The sequence below is a fragment of the Haemaphysalis longicornis genome, unplaced genomic scaffold (genome assembly GCF_048455015.1).
Source record: "Haemaphysalis longicornis isolate Haplotype H1 unplaced genomic scaffold, Haemaphysalis longicornis Haplotype H1 scaffold_2, whole genome shotgun sequence".
Taxonomy (NCBI): Eukaryota; Metazoa; Arthropoda; class Arachnida; order Ixodida; family Ixodidae; genus Haemaphysalis; species Haemaphysalis longicornis.
In genome coordinates, this window is record NW_027526295.1 from 89,380,302 (window position 1) to 89,405,335 (window position 25,034).

At 44.5% G+C, this 25,034-nt stretch overlaps 1 long non-coding RNA gene across 1 annotated transcript in view; it reads right to left on the reverse strand.

The window, feature by feature from the left end:
• Positions 1–5,632: 5,632 nt before the first annotated feature.
• Positions 5,633–25,034, reverse strand: part of LOC144167242 (uncharacterized) — a 174,435-nt gene continuing 155,033 nt past the window's right edge. The window contains exons 5-6 of the long non-coding RNA XR_013321897.1: positions 16,676–16,777; positions 5,633–6,227 (exon numbers count right to left, since the gene is read on the reverse strand). This is a non-coding gene — a long non-coding RNA (uncharacterized LOC144167242). The remainder of the gene's footprint in view (positions 6,228–16,675; positions 16,778–25,034) is intronic.

Here is a 25,034-nt window from a genome sequence, read left to right on the forward strand (position 1 = left end):
TTAAAACTCTGCTAAAATCGGGGAGAAATCGATGCTCGTTCACGCATCCTAGGCATGTCCAAGGGTATGGTCAGGGTAGAACAACACAAGCATATTCCACTCGTCACAGACATGGGAGGCGCTTTTTACTAGCTGCCTCCCATGGGAAAGAGAGAGAGAATTAAAGTTTTAATTTCGGGCATAATGGTGCAGGATAGTGAGAGCACTGGTGGGGGGCGTCCGCTAGTCCGCATGCCCTAGTCCTTCCTGGCTGGCCGCTCCCTGTCGAAAGGTCCGAGCGGGGCAGCCGGTCCACCCAGTGCGCGTACGTGGGATGTTGCACCCATGTAATAGGGAAACATAAGGAGCTGCTGTATCTGGTGCCCAAGACTTCATGTTCACCCATGAGCTCTCTGTGATCTCTTTACCCTGGTTTAGATGCAGAGCATCTCTTCCTCGGGGGGATATCTCGCGTCCGTGCCCTTTCCGCAGCGCCTCTGGTTATGTTTGTGGCAGGATGCCCCTAGGGATTGGCCAACCAAAGAATCCATCACGAGATAGCTTTGCGTTCAACCATCGTCGTCACCTTCCCGTAGGGGAACCGCTGAAGAAGAAGAAAGAGAAGACAAAGCTGCGAAGACGAGGGCGTGTACGTTGCTCTCAGCCGGTGCACCAACGTCAACAGCCTTTACCTTACCAACGCTGACGGAGACTACCGATTCTACCACAGAGACGAAAACATCGACAAGAACATGATGGACGAGTTTCGGCGCCTCGAGAACCACCGCCTACTCACCGTAACACAACAGTACTTGCATCGCTTTGCCGCCGGTGTGGAACTGGACGCGAAATTCTCTCTGGCGCTACTAAACACCCCATCACTCAACATAACGGCAACACAATGGAACCACACGGAACCTCCATGATGCTTCGCATCCTCATCAGGGTACCCCACGGGAAGACGATGTAATTTTTTTCTAAACGACACTTATTTCGTCCTGAATAAAAATGTTCTCTCTCTCTCTCATTTCAGAAACGAAAACTTGTGCAGTCCAGCCCATCAATCACTGCATAAACAGTTTGAAAATCTTACACTGACGCAATCTCGCTTAAACTAACAAACAGCCCGTATCAGCCATAGAGTTTCTCACTAGCGTACCAGGAGTGGAATCTGGCGCGGAAGCGCTCTACGCCTCCATGAGTGCCGCCATAGTGTGTAGTTCGGCCGGATGCTCGGCGTGGCGCCGGCAATGACTTTTTGGCTACGCAAATTGAGTTTTTGTTTAAACAACTGCTGCCTAAAGTGACGCTGTTAACAAATTTTATTTTTTATAAGACACTGTGTTAGAGGTCTTATTCTGCGAAACGAATTAGGGGGTTACAAAGAAAAGAAAAATGTAGAAGTCCTGCATATGGCTCACGCCGCCAGATACAGCGGGCCGTCCCGGATATATTTCTCAGTTATTACGTACTTCAAACTGTGTGAGGTTTTCTTTGACTTTTCGTACTGTTTAGCTGAAAAAATTATGTAGTTTGTCTTAACCTGCTTTCCTTCTTTCTCTCATTAGTCTCATTATCGTATGCTACGTGCCTTGGCAGGCGTTGCAGGTGCAACATAGAATTGCAAGAATGATGTAATCGCGTTATTTTTATTTCCTTTGTCTAAGCAGGTATAAATAAACGTAGAGGCGAAGCCTATGACCGCAAGTAAGTCTTCAAGTACGCGCGCCAAGCATTATGAAATTTCATTAATGCTTAAAGTGACAAAGAAACACTGGTTTGTCGAGTGGCTATGTATGCTGCCCATTCCGCTTGTCCCAGGCAGCGCATGCTTGAAGGGGTAAGTGCACGCAGCGACGGCGACGAGCGACACAAAAATTGTAACTGAATGGGTACAGAAAACGCAGAGTGTTCGTTAGCGAAGCTTATTTAGTGGCTATAGGGTGTGAGACAGCAGCAAACGGCAAGTGGTATAAAGCAGCAAGCGGCCGCCGTGGCCCTTGCTCGCTTTTTGCCAGCCAGAAGCAGCCCAAAAGTGAGCGGCAGTGACGAAACAGTGAAATGTAGCGCCGAGCGACGACGACAGACGACATGGGCAGCAGTCTAATATTTTTTTCGCGTGTCGCTTTCACCAAGTACACTTTGTTGTTGCACCTTTTGGGTTGCGTTTTTCGCGTCGCATCTCGCCGTCTCTGCATGTGGTCACCCCTTCATCTTACACACTAAACTTTTTTACACCATTTTAGCCAAAAAGGGTGTAGCATAAGTGGAAAAAGGGTGTTGGGAAGCCTTTACACCCTTTTTGTTGAGTCTCAACACCCTTTTCCTAGCTCTACGACCTTTTTGTTTGAAAAAAAAGGTGTTGATCAACTTCAACACCCTTGGTTTTTCTTAGGGTGTTGAAAGGGTGTGGAAAACGTGTTGAGCTGTTCATTGAATCAGGCCATGTTCGGATGCATAATAGCACTGTAAAGAAGAAGACATCCCCTCATATACTGCTCTACTCGCAAGAAATTTCCAAACGCAAAAAAAAATAATTGCTCTTATGCAATGATCGCTCGTTTCCTTATTCGGTGCACCACATGCCCCAAGTTTAGCTTTGGCATGTGAAACACCAATTTGAACCTTCAAAATTAAGAAGACTGTGGTCGTGTGGCGAAAAGGATGTTTACCAACTGCAACACGCTTGGATTTCTGTAGGTTGTTGAAACGGTGTGAAATAGGTGTTCAGTTGCAAAAAAAGAACAGCGGAGCTGGAGGTCGACCAAGTTTCTTCCGGTGTTGCTAAGTTTTGTTATGTTTGCTAATTTTTACAATGTTCTTGCTAAGCCAGGATGACCGCTGAGGGATGAGGCCAAGTTTAACCGGATTTTACAAGTCTGTTCCAGTGTGCCCCCTTCGCCGCCCCTTCCCATTGCCAGGAGATCCAAGAGGGAAACAAGGTAGGTCGGCCCCCAGCGTTGCTGTTTATCCAGCCTTGCACCACTATTGCAAGCTGCGCGAATTTTTTACCTTTCATTTCAGAATCCAAAAAAAAAACTAGTACATTTGAAATGGTACAGTAAGAGGTGCGGATACGCATACGCCCCTTATGCTCACACTCGAACAAGCTCGAAAGCCGACTTCACTGTTATAATACCCTATCTGCGGTGGTGCACCCTTTACAGGTGCCCCAGTTCTTTTTCTTTGTATTTTTTGCTAATGCCACCGAAACTACGTCCTGAAGCTTAAGGAGCTTCACTGGTAATAAATTATGCAAATTCATATTGCTGTAAACATCGTGAGGTACAACCCCCCCCCCCCCGCTTGTAGAGAATGTTCAGTCCACCCGTGTAAACAGGTACAAAATGCCTCCAAAATTGGAGGTCTCTCCACCTTTTTTCTTCGTTGGCGGTCTTTTCTTACACCCTTTTTTTCTTTACGCCCTTTTTTTTAGTTTCGAACACCCTAATTTGTAGCGTTACACCCTTCTGGGAAAAGGGGTGTTGAAATATTGAACAGCCTTTTTGTAGGGTGTTGATGTGGCAGGGAAGATTTGTATGGTATTTAATAAAATTCTATAAGTTACGAATCAGAAAAACTACCGCGTAATTAAAAAGTTCTTGCAAATCCGCGTGTTGATTTGTATATTCTCGTAGTAAAGTCCATACTTCCAAAATTAGCGCTAAAATATCAGTTTTTTGCGACAAGCCCACCGACTCCATCTGGGGGCTTTTCTCTGCTGGGTATAAAAGCAAGAAGAGCACATGCATTGCTAAGTAAGTATGCACTCCCTGTAAAGCTTGCATCCCGTGTTCCAACTGTAACTTGTACGTATTGGCTGTTTGTGTTGAATGCTGCGCGCTCCGCCGTTTGACATTGCCTCTGCGCATGCCATCACCTCAAAAAAAGGGTGTGAAACTCAACACCCTATTTTTATGGTGTTGAGAATCCTCAACACCCTTTTATAAAGGTGTTGAGCTCAACACCCTTTTTTATCCGTACACCCTTTTTTTTGCCAAAACTCCTTTTAAGGGTGTTAGCCATGGGACAAGATTTTTACACCCTTTTCGGCCAAAAAGGGTTTAAAAAAATTTAGTGTGTATGAAACTCCCCGCTAACGCGAGCACATGCGTTAAGAGCTAATCACGCTGTTATTTAGACATGTCTGGGATAGCCATTGAATGCCAAAAAGGGCATCCCGCGAATAGAACTAACAAACGCTTTAGAGCCGAGAAGCCTAATCTATAGCCCTTTGCATTAGCCACTTGCTGCCAATCCGATTCCCAGAGTACGCACAATTCCCATGGCAGCGTGCGATCGCAGCGACACTTTCCACTCTAGGTGATATTGAGGAACTCTACGTCATCACACGTTCCCAGATCACCTTTTGTTCCACAGAACTGCAGAGAGCCTTAGTCTTTTTTGGCACACGGTGGTAAAGACTTCTTGTTGCTAATCGTTTCTTTTCGAGGACCTTTATTGGTCATGAAGCATCAATCGGAAATGCAGCAAGTGCGTACGAAAACACTCCGTGGCCGTCCAAATATGAGTGTCGAGCCTTACATCTTGGGATAAAAACGTATATGTCTCTGCAACCTTTTGGCAGTCCCCTCAATTTAATATTTGCTTGCAGACGCGACCATAAAACGTTCGTCGGCAGTGGGAAGGCAAAAGAAGCCATATGTAGAGATTGTCAAAACACCCCATGAGCACCTTTTGGCCACGCATCGCTCACGCCATAGACGCCGTGCCAACGCGGCTGCAGGTGGCTCAACAGTCGCGGAGCTCTCCAGCTGTCACCCTTGGCAATAAACGCAGGCACCCACCCCATCCAACGTACTCTATACGCAAACTTGCCTGAAGTCATATCACGCCCTACTAGAGGAGACAAGATACCCAATCTTTATGTTGCAACAAACGTTAATGTAAATGTGTATGCGTTAGTCTGTATGTGTTAGTTTGTTGTATGTTAGCATTTGTGATGCCGCAAAGCGTAAAAAACTACCACGATCTTGCTGTTGAAGGGCAGATTTATTGGATTGATGGATTACGGGGTTTAACATGCCGGACCATAACGGGTCATTAGGCGCGTCGCAGCGTAGGGTTTACAAATTTTGACCACCTGGGGGATGTATAACGTGCGCCGAAATCCCGTTCAAAGGCTGCTGCAACGAAAACTTTGGCGGTGTTTTTTGTAAGACACGTGCGCATTGCGGGTTTGTCATCGGCCGCTTAGTTTTTCATGCAAGCGCATCACTGCCTCGACTTTGGCTGTTAGTGCCAGCAGCTTTCAGGAGATTTGTATGTCCAATAACCATTCCGTGAGGTATGCCATCTCAAACCGCAAATGAAAAGAGGACGGGCAGTTTATACCTGTGTGGACTTTCCGCGTCACGTTTTTTTAGACGACAACGATGGAAACCTTAGGGTTATACAAGCACATGCTTGTCCTTTGCAAACTGTATTCACTGACGACCCTGCACAATTCGTTGACTTTCTTCTCTGGTGGGGGTGTAAGGTAGTCATCCCATCTAACCGGGTTGAGTAGTTGTTTGCGGCCTTGTTAAATTAATCCCCCAATCGTCTCGGCCGCACATCACCACTGGAGAGGAAAGAACACGTTTACCAAGAATACATGTCTCTTTATTAATAGATGTCAAGTGTACCCTGATACCAGCACATTGCCCACTAGAACGCACTGGCGGTGGTTACACAATGAAAGCCTTACAAACTTTAATAAATCAGGTGACGGAACCCTCAAAATATCCACGCTAGGCTGTGTGTGGGAGATATAACAACTTTCACATAAAGTGTCTTGGTTTCAAGCTGGGTACTTTGAAATAGGACGGCTGCCGTTTTGGCTACAGATATGTTTCTTTTAGGTTGAAAACAATGTACTTTTACTCAAATATATGTAAAATGTTGTTGTCAACCACAGTTATAATGAAGAAGCATGGGAGGGGAGTGGTGAATTTGCAACTTACGGTTAGTCTTGAAACGTAGAGAAAAATTTTATATCCGAAACTAGGACTACCGTATACCCCGAGAGATGCAGTCTTTGTCAGGCACAGCCCTATAGCACTTAGCGGGTTGGTACACATTGTACACATGAGTTGTATCACAAGTGTCGTTAAAAAATTCTTCGCAGCAGGCCCCAAGTTGAAAAGCATTCCATTCTTCTTCACTTCGTGGCTTGACCCTCCATAGCTCACAATGTGGCTTGCTCTGATTAGCCGCAGGTGAGGTTCCAGAAAAACACGATGGTTCTGTTGCAAAAAAAATTGTTCTCATGAAGCTAGCTCTCAAATTCAAGTAACGACAGGAGCTGACTACGAACGTATGCCGACATATGATTGTCCTGTTTCAAAGTATACTGCCAGGTTTAGGAATCTTTTTGTTGGAAGAATGGACTCCTCCTAGAGTAATCTTTGGAACCATTAGTTCTTGATTAAAAACACGCCTCCTTTTTGCGCAGAATAGGTGCTGAAGTAATATTTACCTGCATTAGGTAAGTATTTCGCGCCGATAAATCGTCCCCATTTTAACTCTAATCTGAACTATGGGCAAATATATTAAGAACTTTAGAACATTTCTAACACACAAAACGATGTACTTGCCTAAGTGCGTTTTAAAACGAGTAAATTAAATAGGTGGCATCAAATACTAATCTTTTGTTATGTTTAGGGTTCTAGGCAATTATACCCACCCAGAATTGTTGTGCATTTCAAGTACATATGTTTAGTCTAAGCCAACTATGATCATTTGGCCTACGTCGCCCAGACTGGCATCGACATTGCCAAACACGTGCGCCTTTTTAGGTCTTCTAGTTGTGTGCGTCGGCCTCGCAATAGAAAGAAAACAGATGAATGTGTCGTTGGGTATGCACGCAAATTTTGGGAAATGGGTACTTAGGAAAATAGGAATTCATGAAGCGCTCGTGACTTTCCGACGCCTGATGTAGTCGTCATTGGACAACGAACCTGAATGACCTTGTTGATTTCCGCAAATTGCATTTCACTGTGTGGGAACCCTAAAATAAACCTAATGTCATGACTAGGAACATGCAGCGGCACGTATTTTGTGCCGGCGTGTAACTTTTCGAAGACCCAAACGCCATCTCCAGGAGCACATTTACTCAGCTATCACCAGGGTGTAATGGCGGGACAGTCAATCAAGAGGTCATCGGTTCGATTAAGCAAAACTTTTAAATTAATATTTTTACTGGAACTACACAACATCATCGTCGTTTTCCTGCTCCCGTCGGCTGTTTACAAGTTACTTCGTTGCTTCAGACTTCTAATGGCCTACTTTGCGCATAATGGGTAGTTTATGCTTTTCACAATAAACAAATTGCTAGTGCATGTTATTAAAGCGAAGCTTTTCCTCACTGGTCTTGACCGGTGCAAAGCTCCTCCCTTTTTGTCTTGCGTTTTGATAGCGTTTCTGTGTACTGCAGATAGCGATAACCCCTGCCAAGACTGAAAGAGTACCAGGTATAACCTTTTTCTACGCATATATCCCGTTTTAAGACTCAACACCGTGCACAGAAGGCGCGTAATAAAAGGGAGGAATTTTGTGCAAGACCTTAATGTCCTGCTTGCGTAATAAAGCGAACGGGAATTAAACTTCGCAGTTCAATATCTCGGAGTACAAACGCGCTAGAGGAATTTTGCCGAATAAAACTGCGTAGAAACATGATTTCGTGTAACGTTTCAAGACAAATAAAAGTTGCTTACTGGAGCTACTCAAAAAGTAAATATTCAAAATTATTTAATTAGGCCACTGACATCAGTCATTAATACCTCATTCTGTGTCAGTCTGGGCACATAACACTCTAGACATGGTCTTCACGTGAATCTAAGCGTATATTTAAAAAAAACATATCGACCTAGGTTTGATCACCCTGTATAACATGTAGACTTGACTTAAGAGAACAGTTTACAGCTAAAAATTCACTTGTGCAAAGAACCTACATAATTTCTGGGAATCTGAGCCACGACAATTGCACCACAACATTACGGCTACACCAGTGTGCCACGGAAGCCGTCGAGCAAATCATTTTAACCAGTATCAAAAACATTACATAACGTTGTGCTCTGGACCACCAAATAAAGCTATGCATTTTCTGTTGTGCAGTACAGACAATAGGCAGTGCGTTTTCTGGTGAGCACGTCAAAGCGACACATGGAACCTTCTTGTGGTAGGTTTGAACATGTTCCAGCAGAAGTTCACCAATAAGCATAAACCTAATATTTATATAGACTCCGGATTCCCGAAGAAATCAGAGAAGTGGTCCTGGATGTGGACTCCGTGTCCACATCACGGACCACGAACCACGGGCCACGAACCATACGGATGACGGACCACGGACCACGGTCCACGAGGCGAACTCAGGGGGGAGTAGCGGTGCAGGAGGAGTAGTATTTGCAGGGAAGCGAAGCTCCGCACCAAATCCTCTGCTGTAGGCTGCTCAAAAGAGCGGGACAGAAGGGGCACGTCTAGTCACACGAGGCATGGTTGGCCACATCGCCGTCAGGGGTGGCCACGTCGCCGTCACAGCCTGCTCGAGGGCCAAACTTAAGCGGAGTTGTCGGAGAAAGACCCAGTCTAAGCGTTACAGCTTGATGCTCGATTTTACCGAGCTGGAGCGTCTGGTCTCGTAGTTTGGTGGTTACGCTTCTGGAGAGGTGGTTTTTGTAGCTGTGTTCGACTTATTTTGGTTGTTGATTGCCTTTGAAAGATATTAGTTTGGATCACCCGTGAAATTCACTGACTACACCTTTTTGCATTACAATTGGAATTAAGGGTCGTTATGTTACATTTATGTCAGTTTTTTGTACTGCTTTTTACGTTTTTGTGATTTGTGTATTTTTGTGCCGTTTTGGGCTACTTTTGTGCAGTTTAGTTAAAATTGTGGCTGTACGTGTTTTTTTGTTGGCTTCGATAGGTTTTTACTGTTATAAAACAGCCTAGCCAGCTCAGACGACGGCTGACTCGGCTGCCTTGGAAACGCAAATGCGCTCTTTTTCTCTCTCAGAAGGGCAACGTCTGAATGCATACCGATGAAGAAAAAATAAATATGTGTCAGCCGTGAGGTGGTAGACTAGGTGGTGAGGTGGATCCGTGTTGAATAGGGTTTCATGCGTACGACATGAACAGCGCCACGCTTTGGGTTGTGACGGCATGTCGAAACTTCACCGGGGACAACGTCGTGGGTTATGTCGTTAAGTCGATGTAGAACCCTGTAGATTCCGCATGGCAAGTAGCGTTGAGAAGTATTTAGCAGAGCGTTCTTTGTCGAGCAGGGGTCTGTACCGAGACGCTGTCACTATGCTTGACTTGAAAATCGCCGTTCTATCGAAGGGTTTTCTGGGTGTCTCATACGGATACTGGTGCCCTGTTCGGAAGCGGGCCAGTTGCCGTTTTTTCCAGATAAATTGGGTAACTCGTGCCGTGGCATGCTGTCGCTGCAGGAGAGTCCTGGAACAACATTTAAACATGGTCGTCAATTGTGCGCCATAAAGAGGAGAGAACGCGTCATGCGTATCCTATCTGGAGGGTTGGCATTGCAAACGAAATTATTGCGTGGAAATATGGTGTCCCACGTCTTGAGCTCGACGTCGGTGTGCATGCCTATTATGTTCACTATTATTTTGTTTTGGCGCTTTGCATCCCGTTTGTCGGTGCTGGTAGTGGCTGACCCTCATAGAGGAAGGGCTGCTCACGGCGTCGACGAATGGGGCAGTAAACGCTTTCCCTACAACGGTAATCAGTGTAGCCTCAGATGTAGTTACTCGCTGAAGAGTTTTTGTTTACACGTACCGAGTTAGGTAGTCAAGGGCAACATATCATTGTTTCAGGCAGATGACGTAGTAAAAGGTCACAAAAGGTACCGGCCAGTTTAAGGGGCTTGTCAACGATTTTGACGTAGTGTGGTAGGCTCGTCGGCCGTCGTGGTGGGCTTCACGCCGTTTGCACCACGACCCTTCTGCACGTGATGTCACACGGACGCAGATAGTTCCGGCCAGTAGTAATGTCTTCTGGATTATAGTCAGTGTACGTGTATAGCCTAAGTGACCCGGAGACCCTGCGTCATGGTGTCCCTGCAGAATTGTGTTTTCAAATACTGCCAGAACTACGAACAAGTAGCTGCTGCCATGTGGGGAGTTCATTTTCTATTGGCCGCTTTTACGTTGGCAATAGGATAAAATCCTTCCTACCAGCAGTCCCGGCACAATTTGGGGTGTCTTTCTAGAAGGTTAATCAGAGGCCGTAGATCTCAGTCGCTTTTTTTATGCTCCAACACAGAAGATACGTCCTGCGCACCAAGAAATGAATCAGTCGTCATCGTCGTAGTCATTCGCCGACACAGAGACAGCTGTATTTCCTAATATACCGAGTGTTCACGCTCTCGGCCGGAATTTTGCACTCGGGTAATTTATAAATCGTGATACAAAAGGCTGCACCCGTGCAGACGTCCATACGGGTACCACAGACGCATTGCTAGCAAGGTGTGTACCCGTCGATTATGGCGTTAAAGCTCCCGATTTTACTTGCACTGCATAGACTGGCTCAAATTAACACACTTTTCATCATTGATCCGGTTGACAAGTGGGTAATTATTTTAGAAAGCTCCAAACACAAAAACTACCATGCGTGGTCTGAGGCGGCCGCACCAACTAAACGCTTTGACGATGGCAGGAGATGCACCGTGATTGGATGATGCCCACGATTAGCATTAAAACAAGTGTCGGTTTCGGTTCCGTAAAACAACATGCTTGACATCCGACGCTATTTAACGGGCATTCTCGATATCTCAGAAATCCGAATACCGCGCTTCTGCCATGTTGTCAGCTGTAAAATCTCTAAGATAAGCCTTCCTGAACGGCTTGGAATCGTAGCAATCAGTAGCCGAGGCCTACGCAGTGGATGGAAGCCCTCCGCGTCACCTCAGACGCTCCAATGCCATGCGCTTTTCCCCCCATATATGAAGCTTGCCTCACTCCTGCCTGTATTGTAAAAAGCGTGTTCGCATTAGGCCAACGGTGTGCTGATTCTGGCGTGTGCCCACTGCCCGCAAGCAGTCAGTGGTTATGGCAACATCACGCCAACGAGAACTGGCTAGCACGTCATTGTCAGTCTACGTGCATTCTGCGAACTCGCTCGTGGAGCAGTGAACCTTACAGCCCAGAAATGGTGAACTCAGTATAGAAAACATTGGCCGAAACCAGGAAAAACCAGCTTAAAAAGAGTGCCCTCGGGGATTCCAATTTGCGACTTGCCAAATATCACACCTAGCGCTCGAGACCACTCGGACACGGGCCAGCGCTGGCTACTGCTGAAGTATAAGTTATTTATGGTATAACCAGTTTACGTTTTTTTCTTGTTAGCGTTTTAATCCGCTTAGGTGACTATTTGTTGTATAGCGCTTGTTCAGTTAACGTCCTCCAAACTTCCACAATATCTCACGTCTAGCAAGTGCATTTCTTAGATGGAAAAGCGTACGCAGATGCGTAGTCGTGCTGCTGACAACTGTGCTTGTTCACCCACCAAAAAATTGCTTCCTGCTCCCTAGTTTTACGCTGTACGGTAAAATGTTCTCTTGATTCGATTTCCTTAGAACCTATATTCGCTTTGCTAAGTGCTTCCGCCTTCAAGTGGCCTCACATTTTCCGACTAGCGTACCAGGCTGCGAAGCGTCGCATGTGCGCTTGTGCAGCGTTGTGTGGAGCGACTTGGACTTGGATCTTAATACGGTGTACAAACTAACAAAAAGAAGAACGCACATTTTTCCATTCACAAACCTGTCGTGGCTTAGTTTCCACTGAGCAAACAAATTACGGCGATCCGTCGGTGGCAGGCGGACTAAATGCTGTACCATAAACGCTGGGCGGACTGACTCTGTGGGAAGGTCGGCGAGCCGTACAGTAGCGCAGTCAAGCCATCTCCTCCTGACGTCACACGAAAACGCCACAGAAAATGGGCGAGGATGCAGAGAGGAGGGCAGCATTTTCGAATTGATTTTTCTACTAAACAAATTCGCGTCAACGCACGCAGAGTGGCCGAAACATGGCCTGTGGGCTCCAGACTACAAGTTGCGCTAATTATCTCGCAATATTTCGAAATCACTTCAGTCTTCTTTTAAATGGAGGAACGTCGAACGGTCGAACTTTTATACGGTAAAAATTTTATTATTTCGCGCACCATGGCCAGACACTGTGTTTTGGTTGTCTTCGGAGTAGGTGGATTAAGAAGGTAACCACGTTCGATGCCGAAAGGGTTATCACTCTGTCAGCATTGTCTCGCCATTGCGGGGAAACCGCTCAGTGTCCAACACTTCCGGCTTCAGTGTGGGGTGTTGTTCAAGACTGCTCGTATATCCATCTTCTGGCGTAGCTCGTCACGATACCCATGGTCATGTTCAGTCCAGAGGAACAGGACCTCACATAGCACAAGCCAGGAAAAACCAGCTGCTATGTAGGTGATGATCTCATTAAATCGCCTGTAATGGAAGCATAGCCTCGATGGACGTCTAGCTGCTTTTTTGTGGAAGGGCAGGTAGAATTCCGCAGCCTCATAAACATTGCTTGGATAGGATCCAATTGACCAAATAACAGCAGCTTCTTGTATGTAAAATGGCATTTTTAGGATCTGACCATGATTCCGGCGGACTTAATGGCGGCGGCGACGCATGTCAGTCAATTCGGGGGATCAGTTCATTTATTTTATTTATTAAACCCTAACAACCCGAATGCATTACATATGGGGGGACGTACATAGAGGTTGAAAGTTTCATAGGAATGTAACAAGATGAAGGTACACACTGAATTCAAGGAATAAATAAAAATACAAACGAAAAAATGACGCATGACAAAACAAGCAAATACATGACAGGCGATAAATAAATTCTGGAGTACAGTAAAAACAACACATCAACGCAAGAGTTAAATGTACCGTTAGGGCGTATCACTTGGAGTTTGGTAACGAGTTAGTTTTATCAGAAATGTTTTGCAGTCCCTGAAAGAAACAAGATTATTTGGCAGTGCATTCCAGAGTGTTACGGCATCAGGGAAGAATTAGCTGCTCATCACCGTCGTTCTCCATTTTATGGTCATCAGAGGGCGTGTATGGGAAGGCGAGATGACGTTCTGAATAGGCGGTTTAGGAGAATGTGTCCCTATCTGCTAAAGTAAAAGAAAGTGTGAAGTAGGCAGACACAAGAGGATATGCGACTTGAAGCCAGCGATGCGAGTGACAAAGTTTATTTTATTGCGGTTACGCTGATGTGTCTTGAATATTGTTGCTTCCGAATCATCAGTGAGATACGCTTGCGAGGGATGCCAAATTGGCGATGCCTACTCTAGTTTTGGTCGCACTTATGTTAAATGCTAAATATGCGAGTGTCTTCATGTGGCGAACGTGGCGAAAAAATATCAATCGAATCTTAATTGTAGGTTTCATGACTGAAGGATCCAATCGTCATGCCTAGCAGCAGAACGACCACAGCGTCAGCATAACTGAAAAAGACATACTTGAGTTTCTCGCCATTCTCTTCTTGAGTGGTTACCACATGTTCCCACGCTCTGACCTGTATTGGTCGAAAGATAAGGACCTCAGTGTTCTTTAGTGGCAAACGCACTGAGCCGTGCCAAATTCGGGCTAATAAAGAGGTGCATTCATTTATCTGACCGAGAAAACTTTGAGAAGTGCGACACGAAGGCAAAGATAAGACCTCTACTCAGGCTTGTCAATAGCTCCCTTCAGCAGTTCGGCATTTTCTCGAAGAATCTTAGTGTGGATGAGCAGATGGTGCCGTAGTTTGGGCGACACAGCCGCAAGATGTTTCTAAAGAGAAACTTATACGATTTGGTTAAAATGAATGGATCCTTTGCTCTTCATCTGGTTATCCCTTCAATATTGATATCTAGTTCGGAAGAAACGACGGTGAAAACATCAATGCACCACATGTAACAGGCGTATTTTTGAACGATCTCAAGTGCGTTGATGTGCCTACAAACCATGTTGTTTTCATGGACATTTTTTACGTTACATCCTTTCCTGCAATAGCTGAAAGAACGTGAATTCCATGCCAGAGGAACCGGGAAGGAGGTCCGGCTCCAGAAATGCCCACTTCCGGATTCGAAGAAACTAGCTCGTGAAACCAGACGGTCTTTTGATTTTACGTGCGATGGCGACTATTTAGCTGTGAAGTGGAATGACATTACAAATTATGATGGCATTCACGCCACTGCCAGAGCTACCCGCTGCAGTAAAAAAGAACGAAAGCGATTCCAGTGCCCCAGCCGACAGTTATACAGCAATACAACACGCACATGGGTGGCGTCGACCTACTCGAGAGGTTCATTAGCGAAAATCGTCCTAGCCTGCATGGTAAAAATTTGCATTGGCCGTTATTGAGCAATTTCCTTTTAACATTGCGCGTTGTAGACTTTAGGCTGCTTCCTAGGCTAGGGAGTGAACCGCCACTTCCCCATCTTCATTTCCCAAGTCTCATCGTGCAAGGTCTGCTGACCAAAAAGCTGGACACCAGAGAACGGCATGGCCGTTCAGGTGCTGTTGTTTCCTCCAGCAAGGAAGGCCCCGGCCATCATTTGGTACTGTTGGAACAGCAGAGCCTATGTAGTCAGTGCACCCAAAAACACACTAATGAAGTCGGAGATGTGCAGCGTCGGTCTCCACATTAACTTTAGGCTGCCTACCATGAGGGAAAATAAAGCGTGCATGGAGTACCACGCATTGCTGCTGGCCCACGGGGAGGAAGGAAAGAACACCAGCATACGTACGCTTAGGGCCATTGATTCCATTTGGGAACACTGTTTATTTTGTAAACTGCTAATGCCAGTGAAATAAAACCTGTTTTTCATGTAAACCTCTAGTCTCTAACCAAGCTGAAATTGTTGGGTTTTTTCAGCGCCACCTCTGGCGGAGGCTTTTATTCGGTTAAATGTGTTTCATTTTATATCCATGGCACCGTAACTAAGCTGCGGGGTATGTCATTTACGACCGTATCAAACTTGCTGGAGTTAATTATTCAGGGGTTCCTACAACAGGCACTCGAATTTTTCCAGAATGGCCGCAGGTTTATATTGGTGGCCCCATTGGCTAAACTGACTGTTTTAAAGCACACATACTCGTGCTTAGATTACATTTAGCCGTGCAATCTGTAGTTTCGCAGCATAGTATGATCAAATCCCAACTATCGGAAATTGACACCTTTCACTTCAAACAAGCAATAATTGTTTGTTTGAAACTAAAAAGGGGGACGCCTAAACACTTATTCGGGTTTATGCTGTTAGGTGGTTCCTTACACTCGGGATGTCGAAGTGCTTTGTAACCTTCCCACCAGACATTTCGCTTAGTGATCAGATTTTACGGTCTTGAATGGTTTAAATCTGTCGGCCACGAATTGCGTCCCTGCTCGTTTCCACCCCCTTGTACTGGGAGACTTGGCTAAAATGAGAATTTTTCTGTTGTCTATTCATTTCTTTTTCTGTATTCTTGCGATTTTACCAACTCTTCTTTTCATGGGCGGATAGAAACTGCTTGGGCCGCCCCGTCTGAATAATCGTTTAAGAAGAAATAACCCTGCACTGACGCCGCGCGCATGACCTCCTTTTATAACAGCTAGCTGTATATAGAACTTCTGGGGAGCTACTTTTGTTACGTATGGAGGCCCAGACACTGCTGGTCTTGCGCATAAACCGTTTGGGGTTTTAACTGAACAAGTAATGCTTCAGAAAGAAAAGTTTGTTTTTCGACCAAAACCAGAAAACAGGTCCTATGGAGACGTTCGTTGGTATCGATGTCGACAGGGTTGCGCCTTTTTATAAATATAAAACTTTTTGGTCTACAGTCTGGAGCAAAGCTCCAAAATTTAGCTCCCAAAACATTCCGTTTCTTTGGTGACTAAGAGCGCGTCAACTTGGGCTATAATACGAGCAGGAGTTAAACAAAGTAGTGCGGGTAAGCAGGTATGGAGTGATGGAGGCCCAAATTCAAATGGTTGCGATACGCTGCCCTTTATATACTGCGGCCGCGGAATTCAAACATTGTTCCCTAAAGCATATGCAACTTGATTTGCATTTAGCTGCATATCAGTAGAAAATTTATTTGGCGCAATTTTCCTCATTTGAGCATTGAGACTATAAATTTGCAATACATGACAGTCTTTTCTCCTAGGCTCCGAAAAACCGTGTTTGCAGCCAACGGTGAGCTGCGCTATTCCACTGTTTTTAGCAGCATAAAAACGTCACTTTAGGCAGTGGCACCTTTTCTGTGCACTGCAGTTGGAATTATATTTGTGTTTTAAGCAATGCTTCGCTGTTCGCTTGTCTTTACTTAAACTACGCTCTCGGATCTGTACTTTAGGAGTTCCACGTGAGTGTAGTGTACTCATAGGACAATTTTTTGCAGCACCAAGACAAACTTTTTAGTAATCACAATCGGATCACACTGCTAATATTTTATAAGTCGTTTAACAGTGTTGTTTGGTTTTAACAGTGCGAAGGTATAACGTACAGAAGAACAAAATTTTTATTTCTAAAATAATCTTGCCTGGCTACAGACAGAATTGTTCTTGAAGTGTAACTTTTCCAACATATAAACTACTGCTAGACTTCAAGAGAAGTTTTTTGGATCATTTTGCAACATCCCAGCACAAAAAAACGCTTTGGCAAATTATATTTTTACTCACCACTGTGATTGCTTGGAAGGGAAAGAACTTTAACTACAGTGCAGTTTTCTTGGGTGTACAAAAATTCCCACTTTGGAGCTGGAAGGTAATAGTCATATCTTCCTGCAATAAAACACACATGGGGTGAAATTATATTTCTATCGACCTCATTTAAATTATTGTACCGTCATTCTGTCGCCTTTTTTCTAGGGCGTCTCTGGGATAGCTTTGGGGTACGAAAAATGACCTACGTATACGTGGCAGCTGGATGGTGTGGGTTGGTTTCACGTTGTGGCAACTCCTGAGTGAAAGGTGAGAAGGAGTGATCATACAATCGTATAGATTTTCCTCCGTTTGCCAAAACATTGTACGTAGGTGGTTAATAGGGGGAGGCACAAAAATTGTATGCAACCAAAACTTCATTGCCATTATTAGAAATGCATATCGCCCATTAATGAAATGTTTTCTCTCCAAAGAAAATATCCGCTGTTATATATTGTGGCTAGATAAATGTAAGCAAAAAAAATCCCGCCATCTCCACGAAGTTAATGATAATGAGAGGGACGAAGCTAAAATGCTTATCGGTAAAACCGTGAAAAAATCGCGAACACATCGTATAAAGACTCGACACGTTGTTATAGGTCTTCTTGACGGCACGCACCATCTGCATGAGTGAAGGACATAAGCCGCGTTCGTAGCCATGCTCGCGTCTTGGTTTGTAGCGCAGTGAAATGAGCGCCAAGTACCTCCCGTCGTAGCCAGAGAGTCTTGTGATCGACACTGGGCGCCACCGCGCCGAGGCGACCACTCCTGGCTTGCAAAGCTTGAGACTTCCAACCGCTCCGTTGAGAAGGCCGTCTCACGACGTCGCTGTTTGTGGTAATCATGTAGGGCTTGTTGGGGGCGATGAGAATCTTCATGGGTAAGTTGGCAAATTCGGTGTGTGACGTATTAGCCAGCTTGGCCGTCGCCTTCTGCAGAGCGTCTTGTGTCTCGTACCCCCGGTACGTGTCTTGAGCTCGCAGACGACGAACGACAGCCTCTTTATCTTCCTCTCCTCCTTGTTCGGTAGCAACGAACGCGTTGAACGTTTTAACCTTTTCGTCCCGTCTTTGGTTGGCCAATCCCTACGGGCATCCTGCCACAATCATCATCAGCGGTATGTACACGGCAGCAACGAGGGACGGGACAGAGCCCGAGCAAGAGGAGCTTCGCCCCTAATAACATGTAGCTCGGTCATCACAAATCCCCACCAAATTATCTATGTACTCTACGTATGAGTAATGAACAGACGGTATCAAAGAGCACTTAATGTAAACTAAACGAGATCCAAAGGGCATGGAAACATCAATTTATTTTATGCTTGTGGAGTTCTCGATTACAAACAAAACTCTTTTGCCGACAACACGCTCGTACATCTGTTTAAAAATAGCTTGGAGAGTGAATTTATCACTAGAAGTTGCAAAGCCCCTCCGCGAAAATTTTGTTTTAAAGATACTGTCCCGCAGAAAAAAACTATGTCACGTTCGTTGAAAATGTTTATTTCAGCGAACTTGTGCAAAAATACTACAAATGCAGGACCTACAGGAGAAGAGAGAGGTAGTAAAATATTTAAGAAAGAGACGTGCACAGACAGACGATGACAATTCAATTGTCAGGGCTATCCCACCACATGGTTTGTCAAGCTTGGAATATCGCTTTTAGGAGCATTCGCTTATATTCGAAAGTTTGGCTATCAAACAAAAACCGGTGAGGGTTCATAGAAAGGTTGCATGTGCTTCACGCGAAAACAACATTAGGATCAGCTACTATTCAGCAAGAACAATTCGGGGCTCCTCATAAAAGTCAGGAGAATATACCCAGGGAAGGACACGCTCTGGTAATTAAACAATACCAATTTAAAACAGGTTGGCGGAAATACAACCACAAAAGACTGCTGCGTAAGGAAGTCTGACGACAACGGCTTTGGAAGCGCTGCACCTCTTATTTAGCGTAAAATTACGCCCATCTTCCCGCGAGGGAACCCTGATGTGATGCGACGCTTCAGAGGGGAGCGTTTGGACTGACGCCGGTGTTGAATTGCGTCAGTCCACTCGCTGATGGGACTGTCGCTGCTATCACGTCTTCATCGGAAGATCTTGCACGGAGGTATCGTCAAGCAAAGTCAAGCGCGAGTGTGAGCGCTGGACTGATCCGGCGGCGTGCGCTGCCTCGCTTATATTCCCGCTTTTGAAAGGAGAGGAGCCGGGGGGGGAAGGAAGGGGAGAGTCGTGCGCATGCGCACACATGCGCGCACCCAGAGGAGCGAAGCGCACACGCGCAGCTGTTGTTATGATAATGAGACGGATTGAGAGTGCGCACACATGCGCGCACCCAGAGCAGCGAAGCGCTCACGCGCAACTGTTGTTATGATAATGAGACGGAGTGAGAGTATTGCGCACAGCTGTCGGAGAGAAGAACGGAGGAGAGTTGCGTATGTGCAGTGAGCGTGCGGACAACGCCGCGACGACAATGAAGGGACATACCCGAGAGCAACAGATGCGTCGCATCTAATAAGCCACTGTGCAGACTACATGTATGACCTCCACCTATTGCGATCCATTTGACATCATATAGTCATCGACAGAAGTATACTCCTACACTAGTTGGTAAATACGTCGATCAATGCCGTATGGCCGAAAGTGTCATTGCCAGTCATCTCAATCCGAATTGTGGTCAAATGCATACCCAAACTTGAAAATCGTACTCCGTTTCTGGGCGTCGAAGCACAATAGTTGTGCACCAGTTGCTCGTACTTTCACTTGCACCAATGGAACTGGCACGCTTCCTGCGCATGTTCTTTAAGCGTTTGGACGTCAGCTTTATGGTCGTCGTGTCGAACTTGCAGAAGCCCGCTTTTGAGCGTCGGTTAAAGCTTTCTCGGGTAGACAAGCACTAAATGAGTCATCCCGATCGATGAAAAATTATTGGTATTGTACGCTAAGATATTATCGGTCACGTTTCTTTCCACTTATACTACCCAACGCCACCGAGCAGGGACAGCTTATCTCTTACTTTTGCCGGGAATTCTGCTAATCTACTAATTGTGGGTGGTAGACCATGATTATTAGCTGGTTCCTGCGGCCGTGAAGTGATTAGGTATACAGAGGCTTCAGATCGCACCATAACATAGTGGACCTTCATCAGAAAATCTGCGTGAGGCTGCTACAATTCTCGCGATATCAGCTCCTGGAGAGTAAGCGCCCTAACAAGTCAATTGCGATATGGTGAAGGGTGTGTATGGTGGGTCCATACACACTAAACTTTTTTACACCCTTTTTGGCCGAAAAGGGTGTAAAAACCTTGTCCCATGGCTAACACCTTTAAAAGGTATTTTCGCAAAAAAAAGGTGTACGGACAAAAAAAGGGTGTAAGAACAAAAAAAAGGTGTTGAGGATGCTCAACACCCTTAAAGGGTGGTGAGGACGCTCAACACCCTAAATAAAGGGTGTTGAGCATCCTCACGCCGTTATTTAATAAAGGTGATGGCATGCGCAGTACCATGGTGTTGCGCATGTCATCACCATAGCCTTGGAGGCTTGCGACCTATCACCAAGGTGTCCTAATGCAATTCATGGCGACAGGTGTATGTCTGGAGGCTCTGTAAGTAAATGAAATGCAACAATTTATGACTAATGCCACAATTTTAAGTTATATATACAGTGATCCCTCGTGGCATCAAACTCGGATATCTTGAAATATCGGTTAACTTGACATGACACACAAAAAAAAAACGTAGTAGTCTGAACCAAAAAAGAAGAAATAATAGAACTTCACAATTTCATGCACGTGACGATCACAACATTGGTGCACTAGAGGGACCACTGAAAACCGTTATCAGTGTGCTCACTACACATTAGCATTCAAGTGATACAACTAGACAGAACTGGACCCCCACTACAATTGCAATCATGTTTTCTGGGGGTAGCTTCCAAAAACAATATCCCATGTGATGTGCACCCGTAGAGAACTTGTATTGGTATTTGTCGTCACAACTTTTTTAAAAGGCAGACAATCACATTTATAAGTTCTATTGACCATAAATTGCAAAATTTCTTTTGTGTCAAAAATCTTGAGACTCAAGCCGAATGAAACCACGTTTTCCGAACAAACTTTTACAATCGACAGTAAATGTTGCAACACAAAAAAAGAAACAAGAATGTTTGCAAAATTCTGTGCATGAATCCTGAGACTAAAACTAATTCACAACCATAAATTATGATTGAGGTGTCTATTAATAAACATTTTGGCAACTTCCCTTAAAACTTTACAGCCAAGCACATACCAAATATTAAGATACAAGCAATTATGAACTTCCTTCCCTCCGAATGCAATGAGGTGGACACAGCAGTCTGAACTATAAAGAACATTTATCTTTGACCCATCCTATAGCCGGTATTCATTGAAAAGTTTAGCTGTCAATTTCTTCGTTTGGCAACACTAAAATAGCCACGAACAATGCTGATCGCGCGGCTCGTGCCACTGCGGCCGCACGCCGAAGAAAAATATAACACCGACGTGCGTCGCCTGCTCCGTTTCAACCGATTCTCAACAGTGGTGTCATCAAAGTTGTTATTAAAAGCACTCGCGTTGGAGTCAAGGCATTACTTTGCGTTTGGCGGGCTAGAGCTTGGAATGTCCAAACCATATCATGCGCTTAGCACGGACAAGTACCGCCAGAATCCAAGCACACCCTTTAGGGTGCTTGGATTCTTTCGCCGCAGGAGCACCCTTTTCTGTCCAAAATATCATAGGTAGGAGCTTTTCCTGCAAAAGCACCCACCTAAAGGGGTACACAAAGGGTGCATCATCCTCGGTTCACAAATGGCGCTGCAGGTGTGCAGCCACATATGGCACAGTATGACACACAATTACGGTATGAAACATTCGTGCTTTCCAAGCTCCGTTCTATGAGACATTCCATTAAAGCTCAATGTCAGCTGATAATTTACTTGAACTTTTTGACCCACCGATTTTTGAAACATCCATTTATAAAGTCTAATATTACAGCCAAATCGCAGTACAGAAGTTGTATCATTAGAGGATGTTGATTATTCGAAACGGTGTTAAAAATTCAATTTTATGTTCATTTTGCTAAACTGCAGCGCACATCTTTCGAGCTTCACTGCACTGCATAAACGTGTTATGCAGTGAAAGCAAGTAGGCATGCAACAGATCAACTGCACAAAAGTTCTTCGAACCTTAAAACCCTTGGCTTCTCAGCATTTCATCAAACTTCCAATCACGGTAGCTACTCGCAATGTTTAGTGCCTTATTCTTGAGCTGAGCAGAAAAGCTCAATATTAAGGCAGACCAAATACAATATGTATACTTCCCTACGTACTGTGGCTTTATTCTACCCATAAAAGTTGGGTCGCCACTGCCACCTATTTTATTTTACATTATTCTTTTTGCTTCATGAAAAATGACCCCACATAGCAATACCAAGAACTGTAAACATCACAGAACAATGCATATGAGTTCCCTGGTTGAAATGTGATGACATTGTTGTTATAGCAGTATTTTATCATGAGTCTAGTTTGTGCATGGTGCCTTGCATTATGTCCCTGCTGGTGGATGTGGGGTCATTTTTCGATGTTGCAAATGAAAAGCCAACAGCCAGTGCCCATTAGTTTCGTCTAGTATTACGAGGTGCGTCATGGGAACCATCAAACCCGTCTATAGCCCTTTTTAGAGTTGACTAGAAATAAAATCAGCAATATTATCGATAAAACGTTTAGCATCTTTTTTATTAGCAGCTTTAGTGTTGCTACTTTCCATATTTAGGTTTTTTTCTGCTTTTCTTAATGACATTTTTGTTTCGCTGAGAAGGTGCATAACCAATGAAAGCTTTTCTGTAAACCTTTGGTAGCTATGCAATTGTTAGAAAATATTTTACTAAATAAGGCAGCTTAAACTTAGAATACTTGCATTTAGAAACATTAAAATCAATTTAAATTGATCATACATTTCTGGCTGTTTTTACACAAAGCTGCACATGGGATATTAAGTGCACCGCGAGGAGGGCTCTGGATTAGCTTTGGCAACTTTGGGATATTTATTGTGGACTTAAATCTCCACACATGGGCATTTTCACTTTCTGCCTCCACCAGGAAAATGGCCACCAATTTAGAGAGCTATTCTTACTAGTATTTGATGTACATTTTAGAATAATCTCAAGTATTATAGCCACAAAATTATTCTCTACAACAGCACCCAGCGGGTGCTGTTATAGAGAGATTGTGCACTACACCAGACAATGTACTACACTGTCGAGAGCTTTGACATCTACAAAGCAAGCTAATACTGGTAAAATGTTTCATACCATAATTACTGCGTGTTCAAAGCTCACGTGTGAAGTAGAGATACTGGTGCTTTAGCAAGAACCGAGGATTAGCACCCTTCCTGGTTCTGAAAAAAAATAAACATGGAAAAATGCTTTAAGCAGGATTAAGAAACAGGGTTGAAAGAAAGTGAGCAAACAATTCTTTCAAAATATGCAAAACAATGCAAACAAATATTTATTTCAACTTCATGTCTACAAAAGACAATCTCATTAAGGCTGGTAATGGGGTCTTGGGTAAAAAAAGAGCAGAGAGCACTTATATAAATGCTACAGGGAACCTTCAAGCCAAAAATTGCTTGAGCACTTAAACTAATCACTGTTCAACAAATTCATGAAAATTGAATGGATGAAAAACCAGCGGTAAACACAGGACACAGTTAAAAGAGAACAACGGGACAAGCTTATCCTGTCGTTATCTTCCGTACCCTGTGTTTTCCGCTGGTTTTTCATCCATTCAAACATGTACCAACTAGCACAGTCCGATGCCTTGGTATCATAAAAAGACGAATTGTCACTCTATACAGACAGTTGAAAAAAAAAGAAAGTATAAAGCAGGTGACAAAATTAAAATGACAGCAGATTGGTTAACTTTTAATTTTAAGTGATAATATAAAAAATAATGGCATGAACGAAAGTGAGCAGCAACCACAGGACCATGATGCTAGGCCAACATTCCACTTTGAAGCAAAATATCCGCTTTCAACGCTACATAGGCCAAACATGCAATGCGGCAACCCTTTAGGCCCACAAAACCTTCCATAATCTTTAAAAAAGCTACAATTTAGTTGATAAAAACTGACCACAACAAATTGGAATTGACAACTAGATACAGTTGTCACACCCAAGCAAGCCGGCGAAAGATGAACAGATATCTAGCTGTCCTACCCCCTATTTGTGCCCTAGCCTCTGATCCGCTGCAGCAAACAAAAAAATTGCTTATATGTAGAACTATTGCTCTTGGTCAAACAGACAGTTCTAATGAAGGAGCCAAGTAGGTTCCGAAACGTTGGGAACGCTTCGGATAAAGTCCTTAGTTAGAGTATTATATTTGTTTCCATCAAACACACAAAAAAAATGCATGGTAAAGCGCTAACATTAACTTTGTCTACTGCGGTTCCTTCATGGTGACATCACTACAGGAATAAGAAATACAATACAGTGCATTAAAGGGGCCATTCGGACAACACAGAAGTTCGCTTCGTTCGAAATATTTCCTGTTTTATAGTGCCCCACCGCTTCATTCACTGAGAAATTAATTTAGGTTAAAAGTCTGATTCTCCCACCATATCGTTTGTTTTTGGGATGTCAGCAATGAAGCCATAAGTGCATGTAATCAAACAAACTACTGCGTCACTCGGGTCTGCAGCCTTGCTAGCCATCAGTCCTCCCAGGTGGAGCTACCATACTCATCCACAAACCGTTGTTTGCCATTGCTTTGTTTTTGACCGCGTCTGCACCTGGCTTGTTTTCGTTACTGTAGAAAGTAATGGTTTTGTGAAAACATGAGGTATCCTCGACAAACAGGGTCACGTAAGACAACATCGCCTATGCCAATCGGCCAGGGCCGTGCAAGCCAACTCCAAAGCGGCGGAGTGCTGTGCAGCTAAAACAAGCATAGTGCACGCCGTACCAACAGCAGTGCGCATCGGTACTTGTATGTGTACGCGTATTTTCGTAACTTTCATTGTTTACTGCCCCATTTTTACTGCTGTAAAATGAATATGCATTACATTTAAGCGCAAATAGCTCGTTCGGCATGCTTATAAGGCCTGCCCAATTTGCGTTTGCTTTTGCCGGCCTCAGCCAATCGCACAGCTGGGGACATATTACATCATAGGTACTGCTGTGGGAAATGAGCTAGTAGGTCGCATGGCCATTCCCTTTTTCCTAATTATTTAGCTTATTCGAGTGAAGTGCGCGTTAAAAATGGTGTCAGTATGATTCTAACGAGGCAATCTGTCGAATGAACCGAACTTGTGGGTTGTCTGCATGGCC